The sequence below is a fragment of the Protomyctophum parallelum genome, assembly GCF_964188405.1.
Source record: "Protomyctophum parallelum genome assembly, chromosome: 18".
Taxonomy (NCBI): Eukaryota; Metazoa; Chordata; class Actinopteri; order Myctophiformes; family Myctophidae; genus Protomyctophum; species Protomyctophum parallelum.
The window spans coordinates 28122925-28132603 of NC_139716.1; the positions used below are offsets into that span (position 1 = coordinate 28122925).

At 39.8% G+C, this 9679-nt stretch overlaps 1 long non-coding RNA gene across 1 annotated transcript in view; it reads left to right on the forward strand.

Annotated features, from left to right (window-relative positions):
• The window catches only part of LOC310875377, a 9433-nt gene extending 315 nt beyond the window's left edge, over nucleotides 1-9118 (forward strand). Inside the window, exons 2-4 of the long non-coding RNA XR_014570644.1 lie at nucleotides 3040-3200; nucleotides 6117-6433; nucleotides 6717-9118. This is a non-coding gene — a long non-coding RNA (uncharacterized lncRNA). The remainder of the gene's footprint in view (nucleotides 1-3039; nucleotides 3201-6116; nucleotides 6434-6716) is intronic.
• The last annotated feature ends 561 nt before the right edge of the window (nucleotides 9119-9679 follow it).

A 9679-nucleotide genomic window follows, 5' to 3' on the forward strand; every position in this document is an offset into this window, starting at 1 on the left:
TAGTTAATACTAGCAGCAGTAATAATATTGTAACTTGTTATAAACAAGCAGTAGTTAATACTAGCAGCAGTAATAATATTGTAACTTGTTTTAAGAGCACCTACGCACGGCTGCAATTCAAAACTGGCCCCCTTTTCCCCTCACTATGGCCTATAGCTGGCGCCACCCCACCCCTTATCCCTAAACTATAATTTGCTATTCTTTACTATTTAAAAAAAAAAACATTTTAAAATCGTTCAAATAGCTGATCTACAAGCTCACAACGTAGATGTAGATTGGCTAGTTAACTATTTTAAAATGTTTTTCAAAATAGTAAAAAATGGCGAATACGTTTAGGGATAAGGGTTAAGGGTGGCACAAGATGGAGCCCTAGATGTTTTTCCCCTTTTACCTCCTTTCATGATGATTTCCTGTTTTTGGTTACTATATAGAAGTGTATCTATCTCTGTACGTCTCTACATGTTCTGATGTATAGATGGGGGGGGGGGGGGGGGCGGCATAGGTTTTGAAGGGATTTGAGATTCACATTTCTTAATTGCTGTTGGTAGGGCGTTCCTCATTTTACTGGCATAGGAGCTAAATTTATTTAATTCATTGTTTGAGCCGAATCTGGGTTGCATGTGGTTTGTTGAACTCCCTCTGGTGTTGAAATTGTGGACTTAATTAACATTAAGGAAGTATTTAGACAGGTATATCATGTGTAGGTGGGATGGGACATGTGTAGCTGGGATGAGAGCGGCTAGTTTTAGGAGAGCTTTGTTTGTTTTGTCCTTGATTATGTATGTATGAATGTACTTGTTGTATTGTTCTGTATTTTCTGTATGTTTCTGGACCCCCTCGAAAACTAGATGATACATCTCAAAGGGATATCCTTTTTTTCGTGTAGTGAATCTTGTAGGCCATTCCAGCAGCAGTCTATGGAAATGGGCAGGGGTGAGGTGGGTTCTGGGAGTGAGTCCAAGTGGTAGCCTGACCAGTTTGTTTTGGGAAGTCTGGAGCATAGAGTATAAAGAAGGATAGAGACTGAACTGGAGTTTTTCCCAGGTGTAATGATAGTTTGTTATCAGCGAGCCAGTTGTACTCTGTCCACTGTAATGTTAACACGTACATCTTAGTCAATCTGATTTTTTAACTTTTTTTTACTCTGACTTTGTTGACTTGTGACAATGAAGTTGACTTGTTGAAAAGTCGACTTTGGTTACTGTCCTATTGTGTGGTCGTGCACACACCATTGAAATGTAACCCTAACACACACCATTGCAACACACCTTAACACGGTATTGGTTTGTTGTTCCTCACCACACTCCTTGAAACCAAAGTGTTTCCAAATATATTAAAGGGATTGTGACATTAAAAAAAAGGTTTTGGAATTGTTCTTGTTTTTTTTAGGTTTTCTAATCTCAATTGCACCCAAAAAACATGAACTTTTAACATTCAGTAGATTTTCTGTGATCTGGGGTTTTCTGGCTCAAACAGGTGCTCTGATTTGCCGGCAGTAAGTGACATCACTTACTGCAAATCCCATATATGTCAATGGGATTTGCCAGCAGATGTCACTGTTTCACTGTGTTGCCTGTTCTCATTGTAGCTCAAAAGGCCCCAAAAACCCCAAAGAAAACTTCAGACCACAGAAAATCCACTGAATGTTCAAAGTTCAGGTTTTTTGAGGTCATAAAACCTAAAAGGAAAAAGAAAAAGAAAAATAAATGAAAATGAATGTCATAAAACCTTTAAGTGGTTGTACTTTTATTGTTGATGAAAGGGTGGTGCTCTTTCACTCATCTGTGATGAGTGAAAGAGCATCACATTTGTGATGACGGCTATGGTCGTTTTTAGCCCAATGAGTCTTTTTTGTGCATAACTAATGCTTGGAATGGATTCAGAATCGAGACAACCCCCTAGTTTGACACATCACATGCTACTTAACACTTAGGGCCGATTCATACTCCTATTTTACCGCTGTTTCGGCGCTGTAGTGCCAAAATGATTTCGGCTCGTCAGAAGTGCAGTGCATGTTCGGACTAACGGGACTTCGGATCTATGGGAAGGTCCGCTTTTATTCGGCTCTAAAATGGGAGTATGAATCGGCCCTTAGTCCGCCATTGCCGTAGATCAACGGCAATTGGTCTTTTATAGTGCTTGTGATTGATCAAGTCATAATGCTACTCACGGTAGCATCGGGTTGCTAGTTGGTGTTGTCAATAACACTGAATCGCGCCATCTTGATCGTCGTGCCCATAAACATCCATTCTATCTGTTTCTTTCAATTTTTTTGGTCCAAACAAGGTTTATTCCACGGCCCAGAGCCGGCGCTGTGATGTGCCTCCATTATGTTTTAGCAGCACCCACGGTAAACATGGAATGATGATGCATCGTCACACACCCTAACATAAGATCATAACTTCCGGTCTGGGTTTTTTGCTCTTCAAGATAAGAGTTAAACAGGGAAAAATGCTGGCGTGAATTATATCACAAGTTATCAATAAATGTTGGCGGCCTAAGCGTCACAGCATAATTAAATGTTGACATCTTGCCGTATATAGGTAATGGTATGGTCACATATAAAACCTCATTAATTTTTAAGTATATAGGCAATATTTTAGGCCAATAAAAACACATTTCCCACTCCACACCCCTGGCTGCCGGACTATAGTTTTTTTTTTATATATATATTTTTGTCCCACGATTTTGTAACCCATTTTTCACCCCTGTGTCAATCATCCTGTGATGTCTCTACACACCCTCCGCCAACCTAGGGAGAGCAACGGACTTAACTCATGCTTCCTTCATGCTTGAGTGACCAAGTTGCTCCTTTACACCTGACAGGGGGGAGTTTCCCTGGTTGGACGTAGCGCGTGGAAGGAACACGTTATTCCAACCAGTTCCTTTCCCCTCCATCAGGCGCCCCGGCTGGCCAGGGGGAGGCAGTTTAGAGACCAGGATTACTGCATGTTTTTGTGAGGGTACCTACCCTAGGGGACACAGGGAGAACATGAGGTCTCCAGTTATTAAAGTCCCTCCTTATTCACTTGATTTCAGATCGGAGTCCAGACTGCAGGTGAAGACGAACTCTCCAGACTCATAAGAACTGCAATACCCATGATGCATCACTCCCAGGTGAAGATGAACTCTCCAGACTCAGCCAGGGACGTTTCTACTGTTGTTTCGACTGACCTTCAGATGTGACTGTTGAACTTGTGGTGAGTGTCTTTGAACTTAAACGTGAAGCGGTGGTGATGGTGGGCTGTGTTGTCTGTGCACGACGTCATCGGGCAGGCATGGAACTTGGAAGGGTTAAGCAGTCTATCATGCAGCTCTGTGTTGAACTACGAGACGAGTGGAAACGTTCCGTTTGGTTTGATCCGGCTCCTTTCTCGCAGATCCGATTTAGCTGCAGGGTGGTAGACTGTAGAACCGCGGCGTGGATGTCTTCTGTTGGACTCCACGCAGGTGGATTCAGCTTGAGTTTGACTGTCAATCCCAACGGACGAGGCAAGGTAGTTCTTTTAGATGTATTGTCTGTCACACAATTCATCCACAACGTCAAACTGTGAAATAAAGCATAAAACGAACATTCAGATTAGAACCAAACAATACAGAATAATCATCATAATAAGAAACGATAACAAATGCAGAATGGAAACACAAACGCATCTCACTGGCGCTGCTGCATAAACCGAAGGGAATGAAAGGACTTCTTTGCCCTCTGAAGCATAAACACAGCGACACCGAAATACAATTCATTCCATGAATAATACGTTTAAACCACACAATGTCAATATGTCTTGATCCAGTAGGTTACAACTCTAAACACACGAACCTGTTGGTCAGCGAAACTGCAAACAAACCGCCCGGCATCTCTACAGAACGGAAGTGTAACAATGATAGTGAACCATCGCAGACTCAAACCATATATGGGCATATCACTGTAAATGACGGAACTAAACTCCAAAAACTAACTTTTACCCAAATATATATTTAGAAAATAATAAACTTATAAAACTAACAAATTGCATAATAATTACAACATGACAGCAGTAACACACAGTATATCCGTTCCACTGTATTACACTGTACCATGGCTCCCGTAGTGGCCGTCTATGGTACGTGCACCGTGCACGCGTCCAGCAGCAGCGCTAGACTGCATGTGCACTGTTGGTTGACACTTTAAATAATATACAAAGAAAAGTAAAGCTTTTGGTTTGAACAGTGTCATTGTTAAGCAGCTCAACCCTGAAAATGTGTTCAGGTTATTGATGAAAAACTAATCCAGGGACAAAAGATCATTAATTCACATGTTTTCTGATTAATTTAAAATGGAGGACCATGGTGCAAACAAGTCTTAGTGGTTTTTATGGTTCTGTCCTCGTAGCGGTACGTAGAATATGTACCCATTCTACATGGGAATACATCAATCAATGTTGTAAATGAAATGCATATATAAGTCCTATAAAATGATGTGAAACCAATGTGTGAGAGAACCATTTACAGAACAGAAGTCCTGTGAATGAGTTTAAAACATCTAGAAAAGGATCAACGGAGAGTAATATCAGTGAATCTGTGATCTGCTCGTTAGGTCTTGTTGATCCAATCGGTTGGAGAGAGGGGTGTTGTAGAGGAGGTCTTCCCGAACGCGTGCAAATTATATAATATTAAAATATTATATATTATTATGTCACAACAGCTGTCCCGAAGAGCCGTTTTTTGTCCAGTGTCCACTATTTGTCAATTTGGTTGATTTAGATAATTTGCTAATGTTATTAACTGTGTAAATGTTAATGCAAATACACAGAAACATAATTTGTGTTGTATATTTTCCTTTAAATACTTTATTTGTTGTTTTAATGTGCAAATTAATCGTTTTTGTTTACTTTAGCGGGTACTTTTATTCTGAAGAACTCGGCCACCGGAGATCTTATCCTAGCTGACTCGACACTGGTGATTGGACCCTCCCGCAGAGAGAGGTGGTACGGTGAACTTGGTGACCTGACGAAATATGTGAATAACTCACATGGTGATCTTTAAATACGAGCCTGCCTAAATACCGCTAGGTTGCTGATAGACAAACTGCAGTGATTTAAGTTCAGACACTGACGGCGCACAGAACCGTGGATGCATAACAGCCAAGCACTTGTCATTAATGAAGCCACATACACATTTATATAATCTGAGGTTTCTATTTAATTTGATGTCTAGCTGGTCATGTCTTGATTTAATTTATATATTTATATACCACTATTAGTATAATTGTAATCCATCTACAACCTAGTAGTGAGCTTGCAGATCAGCTATTTTCAATGAACAGATTTAACAGATTGCAAATATCTAAAAAATAAATCACCCGATCTACATTGTATTGTATCTTGGTAAAGTGTTCTTGATTAATGTATGAATTATGTAGTATGAAACAAAAAACAAATATAGCGTATATTAAAAGTACATGAAAGCCAACTAATGCTTGGAATGGATTCAGAAACCTCCTAGTTTGACACATCACATGCTACTTAACACTTAGTCCGCCATTGCCGTAGAATCGTAGATCAACGGCAATTGGTCTTTTATAGTGCTTGTGATTGATCAAGTCATAATGCTACTCACGGGTTGCTAGTTGTTGTTGTCAATAACACTGAATCGTGCCATCTTGATCGTCGTGCCCATAAACACCCATTCTATCTGTTTCTTTCATTCGCCTGTATCTCTTATTCCTTGTCCCAGATGGCATTTTTGGTCCAAACAAGGTTTATTCCAAGGTTTATTCCACAGTTTATTCCACAACCCAGTTTTTTGCTCTTCAAAATAAGAGGTTAACAGGGAAACATGCTGGTGTATTATATCACAGGTTATCAATAAATGCTGATCCTAAGCATTAAATAATGAAATGTTGACATCTTGCCGTATATAGGTAATAGTATGGTCACATATAAGACCTTTTAAAATACAATGATCAATACCGACAGCCGGTCAGCAAGTGGACTCATTAATTTATGTAAGAATATACGCAATATTTTATGCCAATTTAAAAAAAAACGATATAACAAATTTCCCACTGCACACCCCCGGCTACCGGACTATAGGTCTCCAGTTATTAAAGTCCTTCCTTATTCACTTGATTTCAGAACGGAGCTCTCCAGACTCATAAGAACTACAATAACCATGATACATCACTCCCAGGTGAAGATGAACTCTCCAGACTCAGCCAGGGACATTTCTATTAAACAGGAAGCTGAATACCTTTCTATTAAACAGGAAGCTGAAGACGTTTCTATTAAACAGGAAGCTGGAGACGTTTCTATTAAACAGGAAGCTGAAGACGTTTCTATTAAACAGGAAGCTGAAGACGTTTCTATTAAACATGAAGCTGAAGACGTTTCTATTAAACAGGAAGCTGAAGTAGTTTCTATTAAACAGGAAGCTGAAGGCCAGCCACACCTCTGTAAGTTTCATGTTCTATTCGTTTCTTTAATATGTTCTATTCTGTATCGCTGCCACAATGTCAAATTTTCACTGGACAATAACAATGGCAAACTAGAAAATATTGTTCCTGAAGAAACAATGCATTTTGCTAAATCTTTCAAAACAGTAATAACCAATAGTAACAGTTTAGTCAATCTTATCTTGGTAGGTAATAGCTCATTTTGTACATGGAACATGGCAGAAGAATGGATTTACATTTTAGGAATCCAGTGTTGACCATCATGTTATGTCTCTGCTCCTAGACATACTGCACATGGTTGTGTGTAAAAAGGAGGTTACTGCTGAACAGGAGAGGAGCCCCAGTCTGCTCCAGGAGGAACCAGAGTGTCCACACATTAAAGAGGAACAGGAGGATCTTAAAGAGGAACAGGAGGAGCTATTTCAAAGACCAGAGGAACCTGTTGGGTCAACGTTGACATTACTAGCAGTGAAAGGTGGTGGTGGTGATGATAATGATGATGATGAAGAAGACATATCTTCCCACTGCTCTGAGGTTGAAGTTGAACTTGAATCTGACACTGAAGTCACTGAACACAGTGATGATTGGGAGGAGACCAGTGAAGACGATGATGACGAACAGCGTGACAAGAGTTTCATTGACTCAGGTTCCGTGAAGAAGCACCAGCGTGTCCACACTGGAGGAAAACCCTTTAACTGTAAACATTGTGACAAGAGTTTCAGTAACTCATCTCTCCTGAAGCGACACCTTCTTTTCCACACTGGAGAAAAACCTTTCCAATGTAAACATTGTAACAAGAGTTTTACTGCATCATCTTCCCTGAAAACACACCAGCGTGTCCACACTGGAGAAAACCCTTTCCAATGTAAACTTTGTTACAAGAGTTTCATCGAAAAAGGTTCCCTGAAGAAGCACCTTCGTTTCCACACTGGAGAAAAACCTTTCCAATGTAAACATTGTGACAAGAGTTTCAGTGAAAAAGGTTCCCTGAAGAATCACCTTCGTGTCCACACTGGAGAAAAACCTTTCCAATGTAAACATTGTGACAAGAGTTTCAGGTTGTTAAATGAACTGAACAGACACCAGTATGTCCACACTGGAGAAAAACCTTTCCAATGTAAACATTGTGACAAGAGTTTCTTTGACCCAGCTCTCCTGAAGCGACACCTTCGTGTCCACACTGGAGAAAAACCTTTCCAATGTAAACATTGTGACAATAGTTTCAACTCTTCAAGTAATCTGAATTCACACCTTCGTGTCCACACTGGAGAAAAACCTTTCCAATGTAAACATTGTGACAAGAGTTTCAGTCAGTCAAGTAATTTGAAGAGACACCTTTTTGTCCATACAGGAGAAAAACCTTTTAACTGTAAACATTGTAACAAGAGTTTTACAGAGTCAGCTTCCCTGAAGAAGCACCACCGTATCCACACTGGAGAAAAACCTTTCCAATGTAAACATTGTGACAAGAGTTTCAAGTGTTCAGGTGACATGAACAGACACCAGTATGTCCACACTGGAGAAAAACCTTTCCAATGTAAACATTGTGACAAGAGTTTCATGGATTCATGTAATTTGAAGACACACCTTCGTGTCCACACTGGAGAAAAACCTTTTAACTGTAAGCATTGTAACAAGAGTTTTACTACAGTACAATCCCTGAAAACACACCAGCGTGTCCACACTGGATAAAAACCTTTCCAATGTAAACATTGTGACAAGAGTTTCAGTCAGTGATCTCACCTGAAGACACACCAGTATGTCCACACTGGAGAGAAAAACCTTTCCAATGTAAAGATTGTGACACTGAGTTTCAACGTTTCAAGTAATCTGAAGATACACCTTCATGTCCACAGTTCTCACAGGACAATACAAAATATGTCCACTTTAAACGGTGTGACCCAAGTTTAAATAACTCTGGTCACTTGCTAAGACACCATTGCATTCACACCATGGGTTAAAAAAAAGTTTCCATGTGTTCCTGTCTGTCTGGGATTATGGAGACATAAACTGTAGATATGCAGCAGCATCCACTCTTAAATCCCTAGACTCTGTTTATCACTCATCGATTCGATTTATTACGGGTGATAGCTATGGTACTCACCAATGTATCTTATATAACGTTGGAAAACTGCATTGGCACCTGTTCTTGTATAAAGCCATGCTTGGAGATTGTCCTAAATCCATCTCATCTTTTCTGAAGTACACCCGCACCCGGTCAAGTAGTTTCCCCAAATTCAAGGTACCAAAGGTTAGCTCTGAACTTTTGGCTTCTGTGGCCCTAATACATGGAATGACCTGCAAACAAAAAAAAAATTGTAAACCTATGTAATTCACATTGTGATGTTTTTTCTATATGATATTGTATTACTCGACGACACTGGAAATGAGTTTGATTACTCAGTGTAATTTTGAGAATAAACAAAACATGAATGGATGAAAAATGAGCTCACTGGGAGGATCAAATTAAACAGCTGTATGTTCGTAGAGGGGTTGATAGACAAGGACAATATTATGGATTAGTATACTGCTCCTATATTTCAAAACAAATATGGCAAAATTCTCCTTCTACAGCACGGCCACCCAGACATGGAATGCCCTGACCCCTTCCCTAAAAAAATGCAGATCACTTACATCTTTTAAAACGGGCCTGGAAGTCCACCTTTCAGCAGGCCCAATGAAGAGGAAATGATCACTTCTTCTTTAAACGGGTGACCACGCCCCCCTCCTAACTTTCTCCCACTCTGTACAGTGTTTTATTATTTCCTGTAATGATATATTTTGTTGTTATTGATTATATTGAATTATTGTTGATGGGCGCTAGCTCCTCCCATTGGGCTTTGTCTTTGTGTGAACACAAACACGATTTGATTGGCTGATGTATATATTGAGTATAAAAATAGTGAGGGCAGAAAAAGTGAAGACGGCAAAAATTATTGGCTGGCTATTTGTGATGATTTGATTGGCTGAGCATGGATGTATGATGTGACAAGAGCGCCCTCACTTCACACAAGTGTGATTTGTTTGCTATTATGAATTGATTGCATAGGGCCTGAATGGAAACAAGGACTTTGTTTTTGTGTTCTCCCTTTTGGAATCAGTGTTTGACTGAACTCTGTTGTTGTTTTACATTCATGTCTAATAAACTATTCAATCAATCCCATCAATAGAGGCCTCCATTCTCCTGATCTTTTGTTTTTCTCCTCATGTTAAAACCTTAAAGGACAACTTTGGTTGTTTTTCAAC